Source organism: Zalophus californianus, chromosome 5 (genome assembly GCF_009762305.2).
Source record: "Zalophus californianus isolate mZalCal1 chromosome 5, mZalCal1.pri.v2, whole genome shotgun sequence".
Taxonomy (NCBI): Eukaryota; Metazoa; Chordata; class Mammalia; order Carnivora; family Otariidae; genus Zalophus; species Zalophus californianus.
The window spans coordinates 112,879,958-112,893,723 of record NC_045599.1 but is presented as its reverse complement, the minus strand read 5'-3'; the positions used below and the strand labels follow the sequence as shown (position 1 = coordinate 112,893,723).

Sequence of the window (13,766 nt, the reverse complement as noted above, 5' to 3'; positions counted from 1 at the left end):
AAAATGAGGATAATGGTAACAGTAATGCTAAGAAACATGCCTATTTTATAGAGAAGTTGTGAATGAGATAAATGAGAAAACACAAAATGTTTAGTATAGTCCTGGCACTTGGGAAGTAATATTACTATTGCTATCACTAATAATAATAAATATTAAGCCCTAATAATGAGAATAAGAATTAGAACTGAGAAGATTTAGGGAAGTTAATCTAGTCGATTCCTGACACCACAAACAAGGTTTGCGTTCCCTGATACAAAACTTTTTCATAGCAATTTTCACTTTTCAATGTCAATGTTCAATGTCTGACCACCCTCACCCCCCCCACACCCCCCCCAAGGGGGCGGGGACCTTGTCTGCCATGGTACTTAGGGCCTAGAACATTGTCCCATTTCACAGCAGGGGGAGAGTGGGCGAATATTTTATATCACAGGAAAGGAGACTGAGGTGCAGGGAGACTGGCAGATTTGTCTTAAGACTGTGCTCGTGGGAGAGCTGGGTAAGAACCCGTAAGTCCTAGGCAGCGGACCCTGGGAATGAAATCGAGGTCCCGCCCTAAAATCTGGTGCTTCGAGCCGGGTCACGTATATACAGATTTTCAGTGACCCAGAGGTCAACACTCCCACCGGGTGGCCTAAGCACTGGCCGGTGTTTTGGGGGTGCCGAGCCCAAGCGAGAAGGCGGCTGAACGAGAAGGCACGGGTAGGTGCCCCCCGCCCTCCCCGGCTGCGCGGCGCTCAGAGCCGCCGCCGCTCTCGGCGCTGGCGGCGGGCCAGGGCCACCCCCGGCCGGGCCCGGGCCGGGGAGCAGCGAGTGGAAAACAACCTGGCCGCAGACAATTGACAAAGGCGGGCGAGCGGGCCGCCCCTTCGCGGCGCACGCACGCACGCAGCGTGGGCAGAACCGCGCCCGCCCGCGTCCGCCGTGGGACCCGCGGCGCCGAGGCCCAGGTGCGGCGCTTGTCGGGAGCGGGGCGCCCCTCCCGCCCCGGCGGCGGGTCCCGGGCGCCCGAGCTCCGCGCGGGGAGTGTGCCCGGCGATAGGGGCGGGATCGACCGGCAGGGCGCCGAGGGGCGCGGGGAAGCCGCCGCCGCCCCCGGGCCGAGCGGGGAGGTGGGGTGGGGGGTCGCGGGGGCCGCAACGCCCCGGTCCCAGGAGGCGCGGTCGAGCTTTGTGTCCTGGGCCTGAGGGAAATGCGAGCAACCTGATCCACGTGACCTTTTACAGGTGGGGAGCTAAGGCCCAGAGAGGTAAGGTGGTCTAGAAAAAACTATTATTTCTTGCGTCGGTTTGTTTATCCCTGCCCGCTGCGGCGTAGGATTTGGGGTGACTTTTAATAAGAATTCATAGGTTAAAACAATGGGAAAATAAATACAAACAATATTAAAGAATCCTTGCCAAGGAAAATATAATTATGACTACAGGCCAGGGGGAAAGAGAAAGGAAATTTGCAGTCCCTATGTTGAGCCGCCTTGGCCAAGGACCCCCGGGCAAAGTAGTGTCAAAGCTGGGACCAGAAGCCTGACTGTCGGGCTCCCCCGGGGGTACAGTGAGCTTGTATCCCCTCCCCCAGAACTTGGAGGGGGATAGAGAAACAGCAGCCTGCCCACGGGCTTCACCTTCTTGGGATCCTGGACCCCTTAGAAATCTGGGACCCTCCCCACAGAGGGGTTCACACATAGCCTTGCACACAGTTTCAGATTTGACGTGAAGCATTCTGCTGTAAGAAATGACGGAAGGCTGGCACTCGGGCTGTGCTGTTTAGAGCAATTTTTTGCTCTTTTAAAGGAAGGCAGGCGGGAAAGAAGCGAGTACCAGCTGTCAGTCCAGACAGTATCCTGACCCCGCTAGCTGTGTGATCTTGGACACATCGTTTAACCTCTCCAAGACCCAGTTTTTTGTTTTTTGGGGTTTTTTTCTTTCAAGATTTTATTTAAATTCAAGTTAGTTCACTTATATAGTGTAGTATTCATTTCAGTCCAAGGCCTGGTTTCATCTGTAAAATAGAGATAAGATTGTTTGCTTCATCCTTCAAGTTATTTATTTTTTTTAAAGATCTTATTTATTTGACAGAGAGAGGCACAGCGAGAGAGGGAACACAAGCAGGGGGAGTGGGAGAGGGAGAAGCAGGCTTCCCACGGAGCAGAGAGCCAGATCCCAGGACCCTGGGATCATGACCTGAGCCAAAGGCAGATGCTTGAGACTGAGCCACCCAGGCGCTCCCATCCTTCAGGTTATTGTCAGACTTAGGAATGAATGCTGAGCCCAGTGTCTGGCACGTAGGGAGTGCTCAGTGAACGTGCTGGTGCACAGAACCCAGGGGCTCACAGTTGTGCCAGTTAGGAAAGATGATGACCCGGAAGAAATTGGTCTGTCTCTGAAATAAAACACAAAATTTTAAAGATTACAAACATGAAACTATAAAGTGAACCCTATAATGCCTTACAGGCGACGGCACAGATGTTGGTGATGATCATCTAAATAAAAGTGCAACAGTGCACCACGTCAGTATTTGGCCTAAGGTGAAATGCTGACAGTAGAAGCGACCAAACATTCTAACAGGACTGTTTATTGGGCCTTGCTTGCCTCTTTTGAATGGAACCAGCACCTGTATAGCTTGTTTTTAAATAAAAGGAAAGAGGAGGGCGTATGTGGGGACCTGGGCAACACCCAGTCTTGCCAGGTGATGGGGGCTCAGCTGACTTTCTGCCAGGGTACAGGAGTTGATAGCAGTTGGCTCTCATCCCTCGGGGATCAGCAGCTTGTCGTGGTAAACAGAGCCTTGGTTGATTGTGTTCTAGATCAAATAAATGGCTTTTTATTTAACCGATGGGGGTGTGTGTGTGTGTGTTTGTGTGAGTGCTATAACTGAAGCAAAATGGCATTTGTTGAGCTTGATTGTTCAAAGCCTATTCCTTGTTTATTGACAAGCTTAGGAGGTTTTGTGTTTGTTTTTTTAAGATTTTATTTGATTTATGTATAGAGAGAGAGAGAGCGAGCGCACAAGGGGGGGAGGGGCAGAGGGAGAGGGAGAAGCAGACTCCCCACTGAGTGTGGAGCCCTCGCTGGGTCCCAGGACCCTGGGACCACAACCCGAGCCCAAGGCAGACACTTAACCGACTGAGCCACCCAGGCGCCCCAGGCTTAAGAGTTTTAAAATCTGCTGATCCAAAATTGTGAGGACAGGGCCTGGGCAGGCCTACTTGCCTATAAAAAGAACTGCTCTTACAAAATACCGTGTTGTTTCCTTTCTCTGCCATTTTAGGCCTTGCAAATAGAGTCAGGGAAATATGGCTTAGGGCAAACAGCTGCTATTTAATTTGGGTTAAGACACACATTACCTGTCTGGTGGGTTATATTCCTCTCCAGGTGTTTATAAAGGAGTTTTTCCTCAGAAACAGAGAATGTGTATGTGTGTGATGTCTCTTGCCCCCTCTTTGCCTCCCCTTGACCCAGTCATTTCTCAACCCAGAGAAGTCCTTTTTCTGCAAGCCCAGTGACTTTGGCAAGTTCCTTCCCTTTCCTGGCTCTGTGGCCTGATTTTGTTTCACAGTAACTCTATTAGAAAGTTGTGGGGTTTTTTTGTTGGTTTTGTTTGTTTGTTTGTTTTTTTAAGTAGGCTCCATGCCCAATGTGGAGCCCAACATGGGCTTGAACTCACGATCCTGAGATCAGACCTGAGCTAAGATCAAGAGTCAGTCACTTAACTGACTGAGCCACCCAGGCATCCCTGTTTTGTTTTTTATTTATTTATTCTTAAAATTTTTAATAAAGATTTTATTTATTTGAGAAAGAGAGAGCACAGAAGGAGAGTGTGAGGGAGAAGCAGACTCCCCGCCAAGCAGAGCACCCAATGTGGGGCTTGATCCCAGGACCCTGAGAGCATGACCTGAGCCGAAGTCAGACACCCAACCAACTGAGCCACCCAGGTGCCCCTGTTTTGTTTTTTTAAAGTAAGCTCTATACCCATCATGGGGCTTAAACTCAGGACCCCAAGATTAAGAGTCGCATGCTCTACCAACTGAGCCAGCCAGGTATTCCTAAAAAGTTTTCTCTAATTTGACCTTTAGATTCTAAACATTTGGTGCTCCATAGGATGACATAGAGCAAACATACTCTCTTAGGCCAAGGCTCTTCCTTATTTGAATGCAGCCCATGGACGCCTTTCATGTTTGTCCCTCCAGACTCGCTGCCTTCATTCCTTCAACATTTCTTAGTAGGATGAGATTAAAAGCAGAATTTCCCAAGAAATGATCTACAGACTACTTGCATCAGAATCACCTAGTGACAGGGGTGCCTGGGTGGTTTGGTCGGTTGAGCGTTTGCCTTCGGCTCAGGTCATGATCCCAGCGTCCTGGGATCGAGTCCTACATCAGGCTCCCTGCTCGGTGGGGAGTCTGCTTCTCCCTTCCCTGTGCTGCTCCCCCCTGCTTGTGCTCACTCTCTTTCTCTCTCTTTGTCCAATAAATAAATAAATAAATAAATAAATAAAATCTTAAAAAAGAATCACCTAGGGGCTTGTGGAAATATGCCCCATCCCTGACCACCTGAATCAGAATCTTCAAATGTGGAGGCAAGAATTTGCATGCCTGACAAGTGCTCCCAGTGATTCTTATGCACCTTTGGTTATCTGTGTGGGTGTTGGGGGTGGGGATTGGTAGTGGGGGACTATATACTCCTTATAAATTCCTTATTGTTTGTCTAAATTATGTAATGAGTGAGAGCCTCTTTTGTAACTGAAACAAGCCATGATGTCCAGGGAAAACATATGGGTGCAAGTAAGCACTTGAAAAGATGCTCGAGATGGGAAATGCACATCAAAACCACATTGAGATGTCACTTCCTACCTATGAGGACGGCTAAAATTAGAAAGACTGACTATAGCAAGCGTTGATAAGGATGTGGAGGAACTAGAACTTGTATGCACTATTGGTGGAAATGTAAAATGGTACAACCACTTCTTTAAAGTTTGACATCTTAAAAAGTTAAGTATACACCTGTCATGTGATCCAGACATTTCATCCCTAGGTCTGGCTTTATTGAATTAGAGAAGTAGAAAACAACCAATTGTTTATCCAGTGCATAGGTAAACAAACTGTGCTATGTCCCTGCAATTGAATATTGCTCAGCATTAAAAAATAATGAACTGCTACAACATGGATAGATCTCAAAATAATCTTGCTGAAAAGAAAAGGAGAAGAAGCCAGACCAAAAAGAGTACATACTCTATAATTCCACTTATTTAAAATTCAAGGGGAGTTGCTATCTCTCCCCGATCTTAAACTTTTTGGTGGCTCTTAAGAGTTGTGTATGATTGTATTAGTCCACCTCCTCTTGTTACAGTGTCATTGGCAGTTTGATCTGCCAGTGTTTATCCATGTCATTCATTCAATTAATTGAGCACCTACCATGTGCTTGATCTAGAGTAGACACTAGGTAATGTGTTGGTGAATAAAGTAGACATGATCCAGAGGGACACCTGGGTGGCTCAGTCAGTTAAGCGTCTGGCTTTGGCTCGGGTCATGATCCCCGGGGTCCTGGGATTGAGTCCCGCATCGGGCTCCCTGCTTCTTGGGAGCCTGCTTCTCCCTCTGCCTCTCTCTCTCTCTCTGTCTCTCATGAATAAATAAATAGAATCTTAAAAAAAAAATCCATACACAAGTGCACAAAGACACATGCATAAGATTGTTTATTGTGACTTTTTAAAAAATCAAAGTAAAGGGTGCCTGGGTGGCTCAGTTGGTTAAGCGACTGCCTTCGGCTCAGGTCATGATCCTGGAGTCCCAGGATCGAGTCCCGCATGGGGCTCCCTGCTCAGCAGGGAGTCTGCTTCTCCCTCTGACCCTCTTCCCTCTCGTGCTCTCTCTCTCTCTCTATCTCATTCTCTCTCTCAAATAAATAAAAAAAAAAATGTTAAAAAAAAATAAAAAAAATAAATAAAAAATCAAAGTAAAGAGCTAGAAATAGCCCAAATAATTGTCAGAGGAGATAGTTAAATAAGTTCCACTGTGTCTACACTGTGGACTACCATGCAGCCAAGAAAAAGAATAAGGTTTATCTATAGGCACAGGTATGTAAAGATGTCCATGTTACAGATATTGTTATAGATGTTGTATATGAACTGGAAAAAGAAACAGGTTTCAGAGCCATATGCTTAACATGTACATAGGTAAATCTATATAATGCATCCATCTCCATCACCCAAGTCTTGCTCCTTAGAGAGACTCCTTAGAAAGACCTCAGCACCTGGTTGCTGAGCCAGTTACACTAGCATACAGCATTCTTTTGATCTACTGGCCTAGTTGCCTTTCAGTAAGGGAATGAGGATAGTCTGGTATACGACCTGTTACTCTGTTTTTGTTTTTTGCTAACCTATGCTGACTCCCAATGATGTCTCTTTCCCTTTCTAAAGGCTGAGGGACCATCTGTTTTACTCAAATGGCAGAAACCCAGCTCAGAATGGCTAAGGCCAAAGAGGGGTGGGGAAACACAATGTATTAGCTCCTAAAAAAATCCAAAGGCAGGGACGCCTGGGTGGCTCAGTCGGTTAAGTGTCTGACTCTTGATTTTGGCTCAGGTCGTGATCACAGGGTTGTGAGATTGAGCCCTGTGTCAGAGTCAGCTTAAGAGTCTCTCTCTCCCTCTCCCCCCACTCTAAAAAATCCAAAGACAGTCAGTCTCCATCATGGCTGGACTGAGTAATGTCATCAGGACTCAGTCTCATGGCTCCACCCTTAGCTCCATTTCTTTGGTGTTAGCTGCATTCTGAGTCAGGCTCTGGTGTGTCATTCCTATTACTTATTATTATCATCATGATCAGCTGTTCTCACCATCTGCTTGAATATGATCAGCCATGTGTCCTTAGACAATTTCTTGATCCATTGGATCCATGGTAATGCTATCCTTTACAGTTTAATAGTAGTAGTAACAAAAGCAACTGCTACAATTACTGAGAACTTATCTTGTACCAGGTACTCTGTTAGATATTTTACATGGATTATCTTATAAAATTTTATAACCACCCTGTAAAGAAGGTTAATAATTATCCCAGGAAAGCCAGCCAATTGATTGTAGAATGAGAATTTGAAATCAGGTTTTCTGGCTCTGGGGTATGGACTCCAAGACTTCACAATGCCTCTTGAAGTCCCTGTGTAGGGCTAAGAAGAGGAAAGCAAAGCCATCAAATAGTAAATAGTTCTTACTTTTTCTGAACATCAATCTTAAAATATACATGGCAATCATAGTCGGGGCAGAGCTTTGGAAGCTATTCTTATAATTTTGTCAATCTCAGATCCTTCTGGGTTTTTAGAGTTTTGGAAGCTCTTTGTTTGGGACCCTTCTCCTTGACTATTGTATATGGCTTTATAAACCAGGCACATCAGGCAGGACCCCAGTGTGGCCACTCTTCTTTCTTTTTTTCCTTTAATTTTTTATTGTTATGTTAATCACCATACATTACATCATTAGTTCTTGATGTAGTGTTCCATGATTCATTGTTTGTGCATAAGACCCAGTGCTCCGTGCCCTCTTTAATGCCCATCACCAAGCTAACCCATCCCCCATCCCCCTCCCCTCTAGAAACCTCAGTTTGTTTTTCAGAGTCCATCGTCTCCCATGGTTCGTCTCCCCCTCCGATTTCCCCCTCTTCATTCCTCCCCTCCTGCTATCTTCTTCTTCTTTTTTTTTCTTACCATATATTGCAGTATTTGTTTCTGAGGTACAGATCTGTGATTCAACAGTCTTGCACAATTCACAGCACTCACCATAGCACATACCCTCCCCAATGTCTATCACCCAGCCACCCCGTCCCTCCCACCCACTACCACTCCAGCAACCCTCAGTTTGTTTCCTGAGATTAAGAATTTCTCATATCAGTGAGGTCATATGATACATGTCTTTCTCTGATTGACTTATTTCACTCAGCATAACACCCTCCAGTTCCATCCACATTGTTGCAAATGGCAAGATCTCATACCTTTCGATGGCTGCATAATATTCCATTGTGTATATATACCACATCTTCTTTATCCATTCATCTGTCGATGGACATCTTGGCTCTTCCCATAGTTTGGCGATTGTGGACATTGCTGCTATAAACATTGGGGTGCACGTACCCCTTCGGATCCCTACATTTGTATCTTTGTGGTAAATACCCAGTAGTGCAATTGCTGGATCGTAGGGTAGCTCTATTTTCAACTGTTTGAGGAACCTCCATACTGTTTTCCAGAGTGGTTGCACCAGCTTGCATTCCCACCAACAGTGTAGGAGGGTTCCCCTTTCTCCGCATCCCCGCCAACATCTGTCGTTTCCTGACTTGTTCATTTTAGCCATTCTGACTGGTGTGAGGTGGTATCTCATTGAGGTTTTGATTTGGATTTCCCTGATGCCGAGCAATGTTGAGCACTTTTTCATGTGTCTGTTGGCCATTTGGATGTCTTCTTTGGAAAAATATCTGTTCATGTCTTCTGCCCATTTCTAGAGTGGATCATTTGTTCCTTGGGTGTTGAGTTTGATAACTTTTTGGAGATTTTGGATACTAGCCCTTTATCTGATATGTCATTTGGAAATCTCTTCTGCCATTCTGTCAGTTGTCTTTTGGTTTTGTGGACTGTTTCTTTTGCTGTGCAAAAGCTTTTTATCTTGATGAAATCCCAATAGTTCATTTTTGCCCTTGCTTCCCTTGCCTTTGGCGATGTTTCTAGGAAGAAGTTGCTGCGGCTGAGGTCGAAGAGGTTGCTGCTTGTGTTCTCCTTTAGGATTTTGATGGACTCCTGTCTCACATTTATGTCTTTCAACCATTTGGAGTCTATTTTTGTGTGTGGTGTAAGGAAATGGTCCAGTTTCATTCTTCTGCATGTGGCTGTCCAATTTTCCCAACACCATTTGTTGAAGAGACTGTCTTTTTGCCATTGGACATTCTTTCCTGCTTTGTCAAAGATAAGTTGACCTTAGAGTTGAGGGTCCATTTATGGGCTTTCTCTTCTGTTCCATTGATCTATGTGTCTGTTTTTGTGCCAGTACCACACTGTCTTGATGATGACAGCTTTGTAATAGAGCTGGAAGTCCCGAATTGTGATGCCGCCAGCTTTGCTTTTCTTTTTCAACATTCCTCTGGCTATTCAGGGTCTCTTCTGGTTCCATACAAATTTTAGGATTATTTGTTCCATTTCTTTGAAAAAAGTGGATGGTATTTTGATGGGGATTGCATTGAATGTGTAGATTGCTCTAGGTAGCATTGACATCTTCACAATGTTTGTTCTTCCAATCCATGAGCATGGAACATTTTTCCATTTCTTTGTGTCTTCCTCAATTTCTTTCACTAGTATTCTATAGTTTTCTGAGTACAGATCCTTTGCCTCTTTGGTTAGATTTATTCCTAGGTATCTTATGGTTTTGGGTGCAATTGTAAATGGGATCGACTCCTTAATTTGTTTCTCTTCTGTCTTGTTGTTGGTGTATAGGAATGCCACTGATTTCTGTGCATTGATTTTATATCCTGCCACTTTACTGAGTTCCTGTATGAGTTCTAGCAGTTTTGGGGTGGAGTCTTTTGGGTTTTCCACATAAAGTATCATATCATCTGCAAAGAGTGAGAGTTTGACTTCCTCTTTGCCGATTTGGATGCCTTTGATTTCTTTTTGTTGTCTGATTGCTGTGGCTAGGACTTCTAATACTATGTTGAATAGCAGTGGTGATAGTGGACATCCCTGCCGCGTTCCTGACCTTAGGGGGAAAGCTCTCAGCTTTTCCCCATTAAGAATGATATTCGCTGTAGGTTTTTCATAGATGGCTTTTATGATATTGAGGTATGTACTCTCTATCCCTATACTCTGAAGAGTTTTGATCAAGAAAGGATGTTGTATTTTGTCAAATGCTTTTTCTGCATCTATTGAGAGGATCATATGATTCTTGTTCTTTCTTTTGTTAATATATTGTATCACATTGATTGATTTGCGGATGTAGAACCAAACTTGCAGCCCAGGGATAAATCCCACTTGGTGATGGTGAATAATCCTTTTAATGTACTGTTGGATCCCATTGGCTAGTATTTTGGTGAGAATTTTTGCATCCATGCTCATCAAGGATATTGGTCTGTAATTCTCCTTTTTGATGGGGTTTTTGTCTGGTTTGGGGATCAAGGTAATGGTGGCCTCATAAAATGACTTTGGAAGTTTTCCTTCCATTTCTATTTTTTGGAACAGTTTCAGGAGAATAGGTATTAATTCTTCTTGAAATGTTTGGTAGAATTCCCCTGGGAAGCCATCTGGCCCTGGGCTTTTGTTTGTTGGGAGATTTTTGATGACTGCTTCAATTTCCTTAGTGGTTATAGGTCTGTTTAGGTTTTCTATTGCTTCCTGGTTCAATTTTGGTAGTTGATACATCTCTAGGAATGCATCCATTTCTTCTGGGTTATCTAATTTGCTGGCATATAGTTGCTCATAATCACTTCTTTCTATAGGCATTTCCTCCCTTTGTTTTTCTTTTCTTCTTCTTTTTTTTTTTTTTAAATATTCCTTTGTTTTTATTTGAGAGGGGGGCCGAGGGAGAGGGAAGGAAGAGAATCCCAAGCAGACTCCATACCACACGGCTTGATTCCACCACCCTGAGATCATGACCTGAGCCAAAATCAAGAGCTGGACACTTAGCCAACTGAGCCACCCAGGTGCCCCTAGTTTTGTGTCTTAATTGAGGTGGTGATTACACAAATCTAAAATGTGATAAAATGGCATAAAGCAATCATTCACAAAAGTATACTGATGCCAATTTCCTGGTTTTGTTATTGTGCTATATTTAAATAATAGGTAACCATTAGAGGACCCTGGTAAAGGGTGCACAGAAATTCTGGTACTGTCCTTGATACTTCCTATTGAATAAGTCTATAAGTCTTATACCTGTCTGTAAGTATTTCAAAATAAAAAGTTAAAATATCACATAGCTTAACTTATCCACTATCTTTGCAGCTCCCTCTGGACAAGTACCGCTCAAAAGCCTGGGAGAGCAGTCTGGGTGTCCCTGTTCCATTTCCTGGTCTGGCCTGATAAGGAGGCTTGTCTCAGAGGACAAGCTTGGGAAGTGTGGCTTTCCTTGTAGTCCAGTCATGCGCAGTCCTGGGATCTCTTTCATGTCCCATGATGGGCAATTTATTTATTTATTTTAAAAATTTTATTTATTTGTCAGAGACAGCACAAGCAGGGGGAGTGGCAAGCAGAGGAAGAAGCAGGCTCCCTGCTGAGCAGGGAGCCTGATGCGGGACTCGATCCCAGGACCCTGGGATCATGACCTAAGCAGAAGGCAGACACTTAACTGACTGAGGCACCCAGGCGTCCCCATGATAGGAAATTTAGAACTAAAATCAGTTTAGCCCTCCACTCTCTCTTGCTCTCTCTCAAATAAATAAAATCTTAAAAAAAAAAAAAAGACACAGGACTATTTCATGACCACAAAGTTCTCCCTGGTGTTCTTTCTTTCTTTCTTTTTTTTTTTAAGATTTTATTTATTTATTTGACAGAGAGAGACACAGCAAGAGAGGAAACACAAGCAGGGGGTGTGGGAGAGGGAGAAGCATGCTTCTCACAGAGCAGGGAGCCTGATGCGGGGCTCGCTCCCAGGACCCCGAGATCACAACCTGAGCTGAAGGCAGATGCTTAACGACTGAGCCACCCAGGCAACCCTCCCTGGTGTTCTTTCTTTATAGTCACACGACCTGCTCTTCCCCCTCATCCCTAATTAGGTGACCACTAATCTGTTCCCTGTCTCTATAATTTTGTACAGGACATAAATGGAATCACAGTGCGTGACCTTTGAGATTAGTTTTTTTTCAGGCAGTATAATACCCTCAAGAGCCATCCAGGTTATTGCAGTTTATCAATAGTTCATTCCCTGTTCTTTCTGGGTATTCAGTTGTATTGGATCTACCAGTTGTTGTTGTTTTTTTTTTTAATATTTGCCTGTTTTTAATTTTTTTTTTTAAGTAGGCTCCACACCTAACATGGGGCTTGAACTCATGGCCCTGAGGTTAAGAGTCATATGCTCTACTGAATAAGCCAGCCGGTGCCCCTAAAACATTCACCTGTTAAACTCACCTATTAAAACAACATTTGATTGTTTCCAGTTTGGCTATTACAAATAAAGCTTCTGTGAGCATTTGTGGACAGGTTTTCATATGGACATAAGTTTTCTTTCTCTGGAATAGATGCCCTTGAAGTATGATTGCTGGTAAGTGTATGTTTCTTTTTTAAAGAAACTGACAAACTGTTTTCCGGAGTGGCTGTACCACTTTGCATTCCTACCAGTAATGTATGAGCAATCTAGTTTCTCCTGCATCCTTGCCAGCAGTTAATGCTATATAATATTTTCCTGGTTAATGGCTTTATTGAGCTATAATTCATATCATATACTTCACCTGCTGAAAGTAGACGAATCAGTGGTTTTAGTATATTCACTCAGTTGTGCAAGCATCACCACAATAAATTTAGAACATTCTTGTCACCCCCAAAAGAAACCTGTACCCAGTAGCCACCACACTCCATACCCTATCCCTTCAGCCTAGGAAACCAGTGATCTACTTTTCTACAGATTTGCCTGTTCTGGACATTTAATGTGAATCAAATCATAAAACATGTGGTCCTTTGTGACTGACTGCTTTGACCTAGCATAATGTTCTCAAGATTCATCCACATTGGAGCACATATCCATAGTACTTCATTCCTTTTCATTGCCAAATAATGTATAGTGTTTTTAAAGAAATAAAAGTGTGTTTATTTCCATTATACAGACTATAAACTAAGATAACAAAATGCTGTTACAGAGAGGTTTTGCCGGGCCTGCTTGGAGGTCTAGCTTGCAATTAACCTAAGGGCAAATTAATGCTATTTTAAATATTTAGCAGTTCTCTATAAAGTATGCTTTTTGTTTATTTAGCAACAGTTCTGAGTAGCTCTCCTGAAAGCCTACTGGGATCTTTCTAGAGAACCTATGCACAGGGTGGTGAGTGTCAGCGACTCAGGCCAGGGACAGGTCAGCAGGCCACAGTGTTCGAGAGCTGGAATAGAGCGGTGCACCAGACAGATGCATTCCGGGATCTTTCTAGGCCCTTTGCTCTCCCTGCTCAGTTTATAGATCATCTGATCCACAGTGCTTATGGCCCAGGACAGAAACTTCTGCTGCTACTAGTCCTTCCCAAAGGACCGTTGATATATGCAAGTATCATCAGTATTGTGAGGAATAGTGAAGGAACCAGGTGAATGGGTGGTCATCTTGTCTCTAAGCGCTTAGTGTCTGGCAAGGAATCTGAGGCCTGGTCCTAAATTACCCTAAATAACCAAGTACACATTTGAACAGGATGTGTGCCACTTTAAATATTAGGAAATATTTTACCCATCCAGAAAAGAACAAAGAACAATGAAACAAATACCATGTTCTTACCACCTATCTTTGTTTAATTTTAACATTTTTGCCCTATGTGCTTCATTATTTTTAAGCAAATAAAACCTCTCCTATATTCAGCAATAAAAAGGAAGGAACTATTGATACATGCAACAATTTACAGCAATCTCCAGGGCATTATGCTGATTGAATAAAGTCAGTCCTCAAAAGGTTACACACTGTAATGATTCCGTTCACATACATTCTTGAAATGACCAGATTATAGAAATGGAGAACAGATTCCTGGTGGCCAGGGGTTAGGGATGGGGTGGGGATGGAGGGAAGTGGGTGAAAAGGCAACATGAGGGATCCTTGTGATGGAAATGATCCCTATCTTGCTTGTAT

At 43.8% G+C, this 13,766-nt stretch overlaps 1 protein-coding gene across 7 annotated transcripts in view; it reads left to right on the top strand.

Moving 5' to 3' along the window:
• The first annotated feature begins 416 nt into the window (after positions 1–416).
• ARHGEF37 (Rho guanine nucleotide exchange factor 37) overlaps positions 417–13,766 on the top strand; it is an 88,090-nt gene continuing 74,740 nt past the window's right edge. For 4 of the 7 annotated variants that reach the window (XR_004820077.1, XR_004820074.1, XR_004820075.1 and 1 more), the window contains exon 1: positions 965–1,246. The gene's annotated coding sequence lies outside the window, so the exon portion shown is untranslated. The other 3 variants (XM_027605004.2, XM_027605003.2, XM_027605002.2) reach the window with 3 other exon arrangements.